Consider the following 12,146-nt stretch of genomic DNA (forward strand, 5'->3'; position numbering starts at 1 on the left):
CTCTCCGCCAGCTCCAGCCGCCCGGAGGCTGACCTGGACGCAGGGACGCACGTACAGGCTTCCTGAGCGCTGCCATCCACTTGCGCTCAGCCAGTAGGTAGCACGGGCAGGAGGACGGGGGCCTCTAGCAAAGGCCGGCTCCAGGCTGGGGGCCCAAGCCCGCCCTTGACCCTCTGCCACCAGCCCCAGAGAACTGCTCATCCCCAGCAGCTTGTCCTCAGCTCTGCACACGGCCATGTCCCTTCATGAAATGTTCCTCAAATGCCCCAAACCGAGGGTGCCCTCCGCTTCCTTTCGCAGGGCCCTTGCCCCGCAGCAACCTTGGGGGAGAAGATGTGCGCTCCTGCTCGGAGAGGGTGGTCCCTGGGTCCCACCATCTCCACCGGCTCGGGCCGAGACCCGGGCCTCCACTCCGTGGCTTTCCCCACCAGCCTCCTGCAGAGAACTCTTGCTTTGAGCAGGTCACTGCCCGGTGGTGGGGACAGGGCTGGGTATTTTAACTCCAGAAAGACCAGGCCCCAGAGGGGGAGCCGACGCCAACGCAGACAGCTGAATAAACAGCCACAGTCGTGTTTCCAAGCCCCTTGCAGCCTGGCTGCCCCGCACCGGAGGCTACTGGACACCAAGAGTGGGGCCGTGTCCTTCGGTGGAGATGGCGGCAGCCCCCCGCCCCCATTTCCCAGCTCCTGGGTCCCACACCCTCTGTCTGGTGGTCAGTGGGAGGGAGTTCAGACCCTGCCTCCCAGACCTGGCTTTGCTGCTTTCACCCCGGGACCTTCTGGACGTTCCTTCCACTCCCTGGCCTCATGTCTCCATCTGACTGAAATGCCCCCCAGTGTCGTGGGACAAACAAGGTACTGGGTGTCAAAAGCCATGGGAATTGGGGTGCAGGGTGGAGAAGCCTTGAGGGATGCAGTGAGGTCTCCCCAAGGATGGGGAGTCAGGACTGGGCCACCTGGAATTGTAAGAAAACCGCCCAAGTGGTGGACAAATGGAGGTGGAGGGGAAAGGTGCGGGGGAGAGCCAGCGGAGGCGGGGCAGCGCTGGGCCAATAGTGCAGCTGAGCCGGGGTGGGAGGGGGCGGGCTCAGTGGGAGGCGGACGGAACTGGGATTTGCGGGGTGGGGTGGGAGGAACCCACGCCACCCTGTTCCGGCTGGACCAGGCCCGCGGGGTAGCAACGCCCTCACTGTCCTCTCTCCACACATCCCTGGAATCCAGGGACCCCGCTTCCGGAGTCCAAGGGGCTACATCGTGAGAACACACCCTTGAGGTGTCTGGCCATCACCTTGGGGATATTAGTTTCGATTTAACCCCAAAGCAATAACGTCTCAGCTTTCCTAATTGCATCCAGCTGTGCAGGGCCTCATGCAGACCTCACGCAGCCCCTGCCCCCCTTCAACAGCCCCGGCCTGGCCCCGAGACGGAGACTCCAGGACACAGCGGTGATGGGGGCCAGGTACCTCCGGTCTGCCCAGGCCCTGTGGAGGCAGCGCTCACCTCAGCGTTCCCCACAGCGGTGTCGTGGCCACTGCCGCAGGGACGAATGGATGGCTTTTCCAGCTATTGGCTCTAGGGCCACTCATGGCACAAACTCAGACCTTCTAGAACCTGCCTGCCTAGCACTGACCTCGCCCTGCACCCCCCCGCCTCCTGCACCCCTGACCCCAGCCCCTCTGCCTGTGACGCTGCACACCTCTTCAGGGCCAGGCGGGTCCCTCCCCGCCCTCCTTACCAAACCCCATGTCCCAGGGAACGAGTCACTCTCTCCTGCCCCAGGCTGCCCGGAGGGTGACATCAGCCAAGTTTCTACCTCTAGACTTGGAGACCCCAAGAGCAGAGCCACCTCTGGCTCCCCTCCAGATCCCTGGCCTTGATCCATCACATCAACGAAGCTACCTAAGATCCATTCAGTGTTTCTCTTGCACCAGGCGCTGTAGCATCTTCTGGGTGTTTGTTCACTGTGCTTTGTGAAGTGAGCACTCTAATTACCCACCACAGCACAGAGAGGTTGAGTGAGCTGCCCAGTGACACACAGCCAGATAGGCAGGGACCTGGATGCAGCTGGGCAGCCTGGCCCGAAGGCGTAGCAAGGGACAGCAAGATGGCCTCCCCTGGATTGTGTAAGCATTCTCCCCACCTCCCGTCAGATCATTCCATCGGGGTCCTGGCCCCCAGTGGACCAGCGGAAGTGACACGCCCACCTCCCAAGGGTCTGTTCATGCAGAGGCCAATCTCCCAGAACAGTGGGGGCCGAGGGGAGCGCACACAAACTGACACTGGGGGTCATAGCAAGACCGGCCGCCTCCGAGGCGCTCGCCTCCGAGGCTGGGTCCCCAGGGACTGCCCGGGGGGACGAGCAGGAGACAGGGTGTGCCCACGGCCTCCCCTCCCTGCCCTCGCTGGGGCCCGGCCAAGCCTCACGCCCGCCCGTCACCAGTCACACAGGCACAGTGGTGCCGCTCCCTGTCTCCTTTCCTGTGGGAAACTCGGGGAGACGGGTGGAGGGACTTGGGAGACCCCACCTGTCCTCTGTCCCTGCTGTTCCCCCTGGGACTCAGTGCCACAGACGTGGGACCAGTGATGAGAACCCCTGAACCCCTGATCCCACTCCAACTCTGTGTCTGACCCATCCTGGGCCTAGTCAAGACCTTCCTCTCTCTGGGCCTCAGTTTCCCCACCAGCAAAAGTTGACACTCGGGTTCAGTGGATGATGACCCTTCCCATCCTAAAGCCATATGGCCCTGCTGGGTTCCTGTCTCGTGCCTGGCCTGGCACCAGCATTGTGCCCACTGTGATGGGTGTCCAGGCAGGCGCCAGGGAACTGGGGGTTGGGGTGGAGGCTAGCCGAAGAGCCTGATGGTGCTCTCTGCGGGCCAGGGAGGCGAAAGCAGTCAGACCTTAGGGAGCAGAGAGGGCGCCCAGGTGAGCAAGCACCTGCAGAGAGGAGTGGCCAGCATGTCCTTAGCTACTGACCCGCCAGCCTTCCCACCTCCATCCCAAGGATGCTGTCGGGAACATGGGTCCTCAGGCAGCCTGCCACTGTGGCCACCACGTAGCCTTAGGCAGGTTGCTGGACCCCTCTGAGCGCATCTCCCTCCCCTGTGAAAGCCCTCGGTGACCAGTAAGGACGAGGGGAGGGGCGTGCAGCCCCCGGCACAGAGCTAACACGTGGTGGGGACTTAGCCAGTGCAGAGCCTGGGCCTGGAGGCCAAAAGCCGGAGAGGACAGTGATGGCTCTGGGGACTCCAGGTGTGGGCCTGGGTCCTGGCTCCCCTCTGCCCCAGGCCTGGGGGCCCCAGGATGGTGGCACCACCCCACTCCTGCCCCTACACCCAGGGCCCCGGGACGGCGTCCCAGACACACGCCTTCCTGTTCCCATGAACTGGGCCCTTCTCTTCCTCAGTTGGGTGGCTGTCCCGCCCCTACAGAAGAGGGAGCCCCGGGCTCCCTCCCTCCTCCTCCCCACCCCCCCCCCCCCACAGCCTCAAGCCCCGGTGGCTGCTGATTGGGGTAGCGGGCAGTTTTCCACCCGAGGCGTCTGATGACAAACATCACCAGCCACCTGACAAATCACCTCCCTGCAGGGTCTGCCTGTCTGTCCACCGGGCCCCTGAACCTTGGATTCTCTATCTGTAAAGGGGCAACACCGTCTATGGGAAGACAGGGAGATTCAGTGAAATAACACAGGTGGTGCTCTTAGCCAGGGCTCCTAGTGAGGGTATCTGTGTCCCTGTGGGTGCACACATCTGTGGGTGTCTCTGGGTGTGAGGGCGCCCGGCCCTGCGGTGCCCGGGGTTTGGGGATTGGGCCGCCATGTGTCATTTCAGCCACCAGGGGGCAGCAGAGGGGAGCAGTTCTGCTCCGGGAGCCGGAGTCGGGCCCTCCTGGAGCCTGCGCTTCGGGCAGGGAGAGCGGGAGGGAGGCGAGGAGGCCCAGCGGGGTCACTTGGGGCCAACAGAGGAGTCTGGGCTCGGATCCCGGCCCGGCCGTTTACTCCCGCACTCGGGCCCTCCTCTGAGCGCGGGGTGCTACCCGGCGGTGGCTGGATCTCTTCCAACGCGGAAATGCGAGGCGAGGCCCAAAGAGAGGCTTCCCGCCCCGCACAGCTGCGGTCCTGGGCCTGGGCTTTCAGGCCTGGGGGGCCCCTGACCCCACGCCTCCGGGCTGCAGATGGGGAGCAGGGGCTTGGCCAACGTCACACAACAAATTCGAGGCAGAGATGGGACTGGCCAGGCCTGCAGAGGCCAAGGCCTGCCCTGCTTGCTCTGCCCACCAGCAGTCCCAAAGGCCACCAAGAGCAGGGGTCCTGCTGCACCTCCATCTGGGCCCACCCTCGGGGGGGAGGGGTGACCCTCCTCTGGCTGCCAGGCCCCAGGGAGGACCCGATGAGGCCTCCGTGGGCCCTGCTCCACCAGCCCTCATGGGGCAGTTTCAAATCTCAGTGTCCCTTCCTCCCCACTGGGAGGCCCGGGGGCTGTTGGGTCACGCTGGCTCCTGTGGCCTCCGTGGGGGAGGGAGGTGAGTCACCCCTTGGGACACTTCCCTGCTCAGTTCCCAAGTCTCCTGGGCAGGTCCCACCTGCAGAGGAGCCTGGCCCAGAGCCCCAGGAAGGGAGAGGTGCCAGGCTTGACAGGGAAACGGGGCCTGGCTTCGCATGGGGCAGGGGAGGTCTGACGGGGACGCGGGTGAAGGCCCTGGCCGCCCTCCGCATGCGCCAGCTCGGCATTTCCTCTGGGCCCCGGCACAGGAAGGCGGGCGGCCTCGAGCTCTCTGCTCTGTGGCCGGAAAGGACTCGTGTTCCAGGAACCTGCAGCTTGGCAGGTTGGAGCCGGCATGTCGGGCAGTTCCCGAGGCGACCGTGCTGCGAGGCCACCCTTGCGGCCCAGAGTGCGTCCACTCCCACTCGGCCCGGGCCTCGGTCCCCTGCGGGCGCTGCTGTGATCACAGGCAGGGCTCCGGGCTCAGTGCGAGGCCGCGGCCGAGGTTGGGGGCGGGGGGGCCGCGCCATCGAGGCCAGGAGACGAGTCAACGTCCGGGGTCCCCCGGGCCGCCCCAGAGCGAGGCCGCCAAGCGTCCCGGCCCGGCGTCCTCTCCCCGCTTGGCCCCGTGGCCCCTGTCTGGCAGCATTGGGCGGGCAGGCCTGGAGGCCGCGAGCAGCCATATTCCAGGCGAACTGGGGCCCGGCCAGCAGCGTTTCCCTGCGGCCTCCTCCCTCGCTCTGAGCGGCATGACCTCATCGGGAAGCCATTCCGGAAAGGAGCTGCAGAGTCCCTGGGAGTGGGAGTGGAGAGGAGCTTTCCAAGGGCCCTCCTGGCAGCCTCCCGTGCCAGACCAGGGCAGGCATCACGCCTCTGGGTGTCTGCCTGCCGGGCGACCACTGGGAGGGCAGCTGGCTTTTGTCAGCTTTTCGGGGTGACCGGGCCAGTCTGAAGCAGGCAGGCGGCAGGGCACTGGCCCCGGCCGGCTGGCTACCCAGTGGGCAGAGGATGGCTTTCAAGAGCCGGAACTGAATGACTGGACAGGAGGGGAAGCCGGGCCCAAGCTGATGGCAGAAGCTGAGCCCTCCCCCATTCCGGGCCTTGGTTTCCCCTCAGTCCAGCACCCCTCCCCCTCCTGTGGCCCCGAGGAGCCCTGGACATAAGTGAGCACATGACCGTGCTCCCTGCTGCCTCCTGATCTAAACCAGAGGCCCGGCTGCCTGCAGCTGGCTCTGAATCAGTCTTTCTGGGTCATGTGGTCAGGGCTGAGAGGGGTGGGGAGCCGCAGGGGAAGCTGGGGTGCTGGGGAAAGAGGAGGAACTTCCCGCCCTGCCTGAGGTGGGTGCCGAGGGATGAGGGTGTGGGGCAGACAAGAGGAGCTCCGAGCTCTGGTCCCAGCCCTTCCACCCAACTTGGAGTCCAGAGAAACCTCTCAGACCCTCACTGTTCTCATCTGCGAAATGGGGCTAACAGTACCCTCCCACCCACCCCAGAGAATGCTTGGAAGGACTCTTGAAACCACATAAAACAGAGAGTAGGAGGCACAGGCAGACAGGCTCTTGTGGTGGGGCCTGTGGGCAATCACCAGCACCAGCTCCTCCTGGGCCACTTGCCAGTCTTCACACTGCTGGGGCCAGAAGGGTCCTCCTAAGACACAGGTCTCTTTGGTGCATGTCCCCACTAAAAGCTCCTTGCCCCAGGGTCAGTGAAACTGTCCTCCAGCCACACCTGACTGTGCATGTGCCCAAGCTCACCACACCGTCTTTCAAATTCTGTCTGGAGAACTCCTACTCATCCTTCAAAACTCCAGGTGAGATGCCCCCTCCTCTGAAATGTCTCACAGGGTTGCTCTGAGAGCCAAAAAAGAACATATATGTGTGAACACATGGGCAAGGTAAGGGGTATCACACTCACGGCTGTCCTTTTTATTTGTCAGAAAGAGGTCAGAACCAAAGAAACATGTGTGGGCCGGAAGTGCAACTGGGGATGGGAGTTAGCAGGAAGGTTTTCTGGCTTGGGATGTAAGCCCAGCCTTGGCAGATGGTAGATTTTCAAAGACGAGAGGAAGAAATTGGAAGCTAGGAAGAGGCAGTAGTGCGGCAGTTTTCAATATGGCTGCCGATTCCTTGGTTCTCCTCTCATGGAGAGGTGGGGTCTATGTCCTCTCCTCTTGAATCTGGGCAGGTTTGTGACACTGCAATCAACAGGGTGTGGCAACAGTTGTGCTGGGTAACTTCCAAGGCTGAGTCATAAAAGGCTACACAGCTGCTACCCTGGAGTCCTGAGTCACCATGTAAGAAGGAAATTCAACTCCCCTGAGACCTCCATGCTGTGAGGAAGCCCAAGCTACATGGATGGAGAGGCCACACAGATGTGTGTTGGGTGACAGTTCCATCCTTCAGGTTGTCCTAGCCCAGGCACCAGACATCACAGAGCAGAGCACAGTTGTCCCCACTGTGCCCTTTCAGAATAACTGACCCACAGAATTCATGAGTAGAATAAAGTGGCTGTAGTTTTATGCCACTGTTTTGGGGTGCTTTGTTATGCAGCCCTAGCTAACTAGAACAGGTGAGAAGCTCAGCCAGCCATGTGGCCCCATGAAGCAAGATTGTCCTAACCTGGAATTCAGTCCCAGGAATATATTCTCCCCAAATGCTCTCGGCGTTCCTCAGCCCAGCCTGACATGTAACCAGTGCTATCAGGGCAAACTCACTGAATAAATGAATAATGTCCAGCCTCCTTCATAGAGCTGTTCTTGAATCGCTCCCCAAATCTGGAAAAGGGTCTCCCCTCCTCAGAACTCCCGAGAGCCTTTGCAGCTTGGGTAACTATGGACCCAAAGCTCTGGGGAGTTATCCAGATTCTGTGTGGCATGTTTGCCCCCGTGCCTCAGTTTCCCCACCCACAGAATAGGGCACTGAACTCATAACCTCTGGGGTCCCTCTGGGCTCCCAGGTCTGCCTGAGTGGGGGCAGAGCATGTGTGTCTCCCCCCAAGTCCTTCTATCCACATGATTCCACCTCTCATGAAGGCAGGAATCATGACTGTAATCTCACCTGTACATGCTTAGCCCCTGGCCCTGGACCTAGCCCAAAAGTGGACACCACTGATGTTTACTGAATGAAAGAATGAGACAATGAATTAATGAATGAAAGAACTCTTCCCATGCTCATTCGTTCAGTCAATTAATTTCCCACACACGCAACCAGGATTCCCTTATAGCAGCTCCAGGAGTCTACTCTTGCATGTTCCCCATGACGGGGAGCTCACCACCTTTCAAGATAGCCTGTTTCACATTGGGGCAGCTCGGATCAGAGAGCATTGCCCTCAGCTGGCCTCCTTCCTGGGCCCCAGGGGAAGAAGGAAGGGGCGCATGGTCAAGGAAGGAGCCCTCGGTACCCACGGTCCTCAGAGCCTGCATCTGATGAGTGCCGGGGGCAGGTGAGGGAACCCCAGAGCTCCAGAACACCCTTGGCTCTCTCTGCCCTGGCCCAGCTGAGGTGCCAGGGTGGGTGGGGCTGAGGGCAGTGAGTGCTGTCCTGCTCAGAACCCGGCTGGGGCAGAGCCAGCACACCAGGAGGTCTGTGGAGCCTAAGAAAGGAACCGGGCGGAGGGAAGAGCTGGAACGGGACAGGTGGTCTGTGCTGTTTCCATGGCTTCAGTGCTTCTGCCTGCCCAGCCTGGCCTGGGAGAAACAAGCTGGGCACGGAGCACGCGGCCAACGGGACAAAGGCTGGCTGTGAGGCACCCATGGCAGCCAACCGGGCCTGGCTGGCAGAACATCGGTTTAGACCAGGCCAGTTGGGGCCAAGCTGCCAGCCCCGCAACCTGCGCCTTGGGTCCCTGGGGAACGAGCTGGGGCCGGGGGCAGCAAAGAGGGCAGGGGGGCAGACACCCTCCCCAACTCTGCCCTGCGGGTGCGCAGCTCCCTGGCCAAGGCTCTCGGGAGATTGAGGACAGCAGAAGCTCCTTGGATAAAGGAATAGGATTTCCCCTCCATCGCTGGTGGGGGGTGGGTTGTGGAGCCGAGAGACCAGGGCGTCAGCGGCAACATACGAGTGGGCCTCCCGCCCCTCCGTGGGGCACCCCCAAGAGTGTGTCTTTGCTGTCTCTGTGGACAGATGCTGTCCCTGGCCCGAGCCAGACAAACCCAAAGTGCCAGAGTGTGGGTGCCCAGAAGCGGCCCCCACTCAAGCATGGATGGAGCAGGTGGCCGACTGCCCCTCGGCTGGGGCCACTCAGAGCTGTGCTCCGCCCCAGCCCCCAGCACTCCCCAGGGGACGGGGGCCAAGCTCCAGCAGCCTCAGAGGTGACTTGCTTGAGGACACAGGCTGCAATGGCTCTGTCCCCTCCCTGACACACTCTTCACACCCTCCTCATGTCTCCTGGGGTCCCTTCCCATGTAAGCCAGGCTCACGGAATGGGCGCTTCCGGGCCGGTTTCTGGGAAGACCCAGAGAGAGCCAGGGGCTCACAGAGGGGTCTCTGCCAGAACTTTGGTCACGGGCTTTGCCGTCCTGGAGCTCAGAGACTGAGGGGGCGGGTGCCATGTCATCCCGATAACTGTGACCCTGGGGAGAGTGGGCAGCCTCACCGAGGAGGGACACTGAGGCCAGAAGGACCCAGAAGGCGTGAAACGAGGATGCTGGGCTGCGACTACAGGGAAGGGGTCTTGGGGTTTGTAGAGATGGGGAAGGGGCTCAGAGCAAGCCGTCTGCCCAAATCGCAGCTCTCAGTCCTACCGAAGCCCCTTGCTGACCCCTCCTCTGTGCCTCCCCCGGGGTCGTGGACTTCCCTGCACCCTCGCCTGCCCTCTCCCCACTTAAGGCTGGGCCACCTGCCTGCCGGCGTCTTAGTTCCACAGCTGAGTAGGGCTGAGTGGGGCAGTGTGGGCTCCCAGGAGGCCACTCGGGGCAGGTTTCAGGGCGCGGGATGTTAGTTAGTGATGGCCTGGCATCACCACTGTGGCTGGGAGGGGAAGGATGCAGGCCTGAGCAGAGGCCTGACCCTGTGGGAGCTCTGGAACTAGAGGGGCCACCAGAGCTGGCCTGAGTTGGGTGGAATCGGGCAGTCCTTATACTCTTGCCTGCAAGAATCACTGGATGTGGCCGGCCCAGGGAGGCCATGACATTGGGCTAGGCGGGGCTCTACATCTTGAGGCCAGCCCCGAAGGGGTTAGGGCCCAGGGCTGTGTGCACTGAGGGGAGAATTTCAAGGCGTGGGCCGGGGGCGCTCAGAGCACCACAGGCAGGTGCGGCCGTGGGGCCTCTGTCCTGTCCGGCTGCCCCTGGCTGTCCCGCCAGCCTGGCCCTCACCACCCCTTCCCACCTCTCCACCCTCACCCTTACCCGTGGACCTGACCTCACAGGCCCCAGGCTCCACGGCCCAGGCCTTTCCAAGCATAGTCCCTGCCCTCGGTCTCCTCCACTCACACCCCTGCTCCTGTGGCCCACACGGCCTACAGTTCTTGACCATGCATCCCACTCGTCTCCACCTTCGCCACCTAAAACCCTCCCCTGCCCTTTCCCTGAGTCACCCCTTCGCTCTCAGCTGAGGTCTTAGGAGGCCTTCCCTGGCCCGCGTTCCCAGCTCTGGATTCTCAGCCTCTTACCGGCTTTGCTGCTGCAGGGACAAAACTTCCGTGGGCTCTGGGGCAGGGACCTGTCTGTCTCTGTCACGCGGTGTCCCAGGGTCCAGCACGCCTGCAGTGAACACGTGGAAAGAAGGAAGGAAGCAAGGAACTACTGAATGAACACATGAATGAGTGAATGACATCGGGGTGACCGCGAACCAGCTTTATCACACTGAAGATGGTGAAGGATTTCCTTTAGAGCCCCATGAGGTGCAAGCCTTGAGCTCAGAGGCCACAAGACCAGCTCAGAAAATGTCTTTGATCTCTGGGAGGAGGAAAGAAGCCACCCTTCACTTGAGACCAAAAGGCACTCTGGGGGACTTCCCTGGCAGTCCAGTGGTTAGGACTCGGCACTTTCACTGCCGAGGGCAGGGGTTCGATCTCTGGTAGGGGAACTAAGATGCCACAAGCCACGCAGCGCGGCCAAAAAAGAAGAAAGAAAGAAAAAAAGGTATTCTGGAACATTCCCAGGAAAGGGTGCTCGGGGACAGGGCAGATCCCTCGGGACCCCCTTCCTCACCCTAGTGGCAGCCCTGCTGAGTCAGGGCCTGAGTCAGCCTCCCCTTCCCACCTGCTCCCGCGGGGGGGATCTGCTTGGATCTGCATCCCTGCATCCTGGTGCCGGCCAAGACCTGCAGCCCCGGGCGCCTGGCCGCCCGAGCCACAGCTCAGCAGAGCTCTGTGCTGGAACTTGTACGTTTCTGAACTGACGTCCTTCCAGCTGCCTTCCCACGGCGCTGCCACAGCTCATCAGATTGTCACACGGATAAGTCATCGTCCCAGGTGCTGGGGCGGGTAGGCGGTGGTAAAAGGCAGTCCCTTGACCCGGGGCAAGTCACTGCCTCGCCCACCTGCTTCTCGGTGGCCTCCCCCACCCCCGCCTCCTGCCACCAAACCCGCTGTGCAGAGTCCACGCCCTTCCCTCCACGTCCCCACCTGCTCATCCAGGCCCCAGCCCGTTCCCTCTGCCTCCTTGGCAAGTGCTTTCTATCTCTGCTGCATCTCCCACTGCTCCCTTCCCTCTAGCACCCGGCACTCTCAAGTCTCTCCCTCTTCCAGGGGGAAAAGACACCGTTGACGCCACACTCATGTTTCTGCCACCACCACCCCCATCGCATCCCCCAACACATGTTCCTCAGCCCCCTGCCGTCAGGTGCCATCACCGCCCCCGTCCCCCCCACTGAAACGGCTCTTACGGTGTGGACAATGAGCTCCATCTTGCCAAAGCCAAGGTCCCCTCCGAATCCATCTCACGGCGTGGGATGCAGTCGACACACCTCCCCACAGAAGCTCTTGTCCTCGGGCCTGCGCCCTCTCCAGCCTTGCGGGATGCTCCTTCTCTGCGCCGTGGCTGGTCAGCCTCCTGGTTGACCTTAACCACTGCCAGACTTCAACGACCAAAACACACTGAGGCTTCCCACATCCACGACTTCAGCCCTGCGCCAATCCCCAGTCCCCTCTGAGGTTTCTGCCGTGCCAGCTGCAGACAGAGGAGGCAGGGGTTGGGGGCTAATGACGGAGGGGATCAGGTGAGCTGCAGTGAGGCCTGGACCACGAGTCCCTAACGCTATGAGATGCTCCCGCGGCTGCTGTGGCTCTGTCTGGTACTCATCCAGTCATGGGCAGGCCCTCCCACCTCTGGTCTCCTGCGGTTCCACTCATCTCCCTGGCAGAGGAAACCTGGTTGCCCTCCTGGGATCCTCAATAACTCCCCGGCTGTCCTAACCCGCCGCATCAGGGCTTCCTGCGTCGGGGCAAGGGTACCAGCCACTTCCGGACCAGGAGCCACACCCCCATGACTTCTGACCTCTGACTCACTCTGCTCCTTCAGGGCCCAGGGTGGAGACGGATGTCAGCCCCTAGGGGTGTCACTCTCAGATCTCAGGCAGATGCTCCACATCCCCTGGACTTCTCGATGCATTATCTCTGCCACCACCTGGATCTGAGCCAGGTCATCCCTCACCTGGGCTACTGCCAACGTCCCCCACAGTCCCCACCCCCCACGCCCAGCAGCCAAAGGCTCTTTCTAAGATAT

At 62.1% G+C, this 12,146-nt stretch overlaps 1 long non-coding RNA gene across 1 annotated transcript; it reads right to left on the reverse strand.

Annotated features, from left to right (window-relative positions):
• Nucleotides 1-6,384: 6,384 nt before the first annotated feature.
• LOC307060570 lies at nt 6,385-11,809 on the reverse strand. Its single transcript, XR_013811152.1, has 3 exons — nt 11,308-11,809; nt 10,091-10,181; nt 6,385-6,674 (listed from the first exon to the last, which is right to left on the reverse strand). It is a non-coding gene; the product is annotated as an uncharacterized lncRNA (long non-coding RNA).
• Nucleotides 11,810-12,146: the final 337 nt, after the last annotated feature.

The sequence above is a fragment of the Hyperoodon ampullatus genome (genome assembly GCF_949752795.1).
Source record: "Hyperoodon ampullatus genome assembly, chromosome: 11".
NCBI classification, from domain to species: Eukaryota; Metazoa; Chordata; class Mammalia; order Artiodactyla; family Ziphiidae; genus Hyperoodon; species Hyperoodon ampullatus.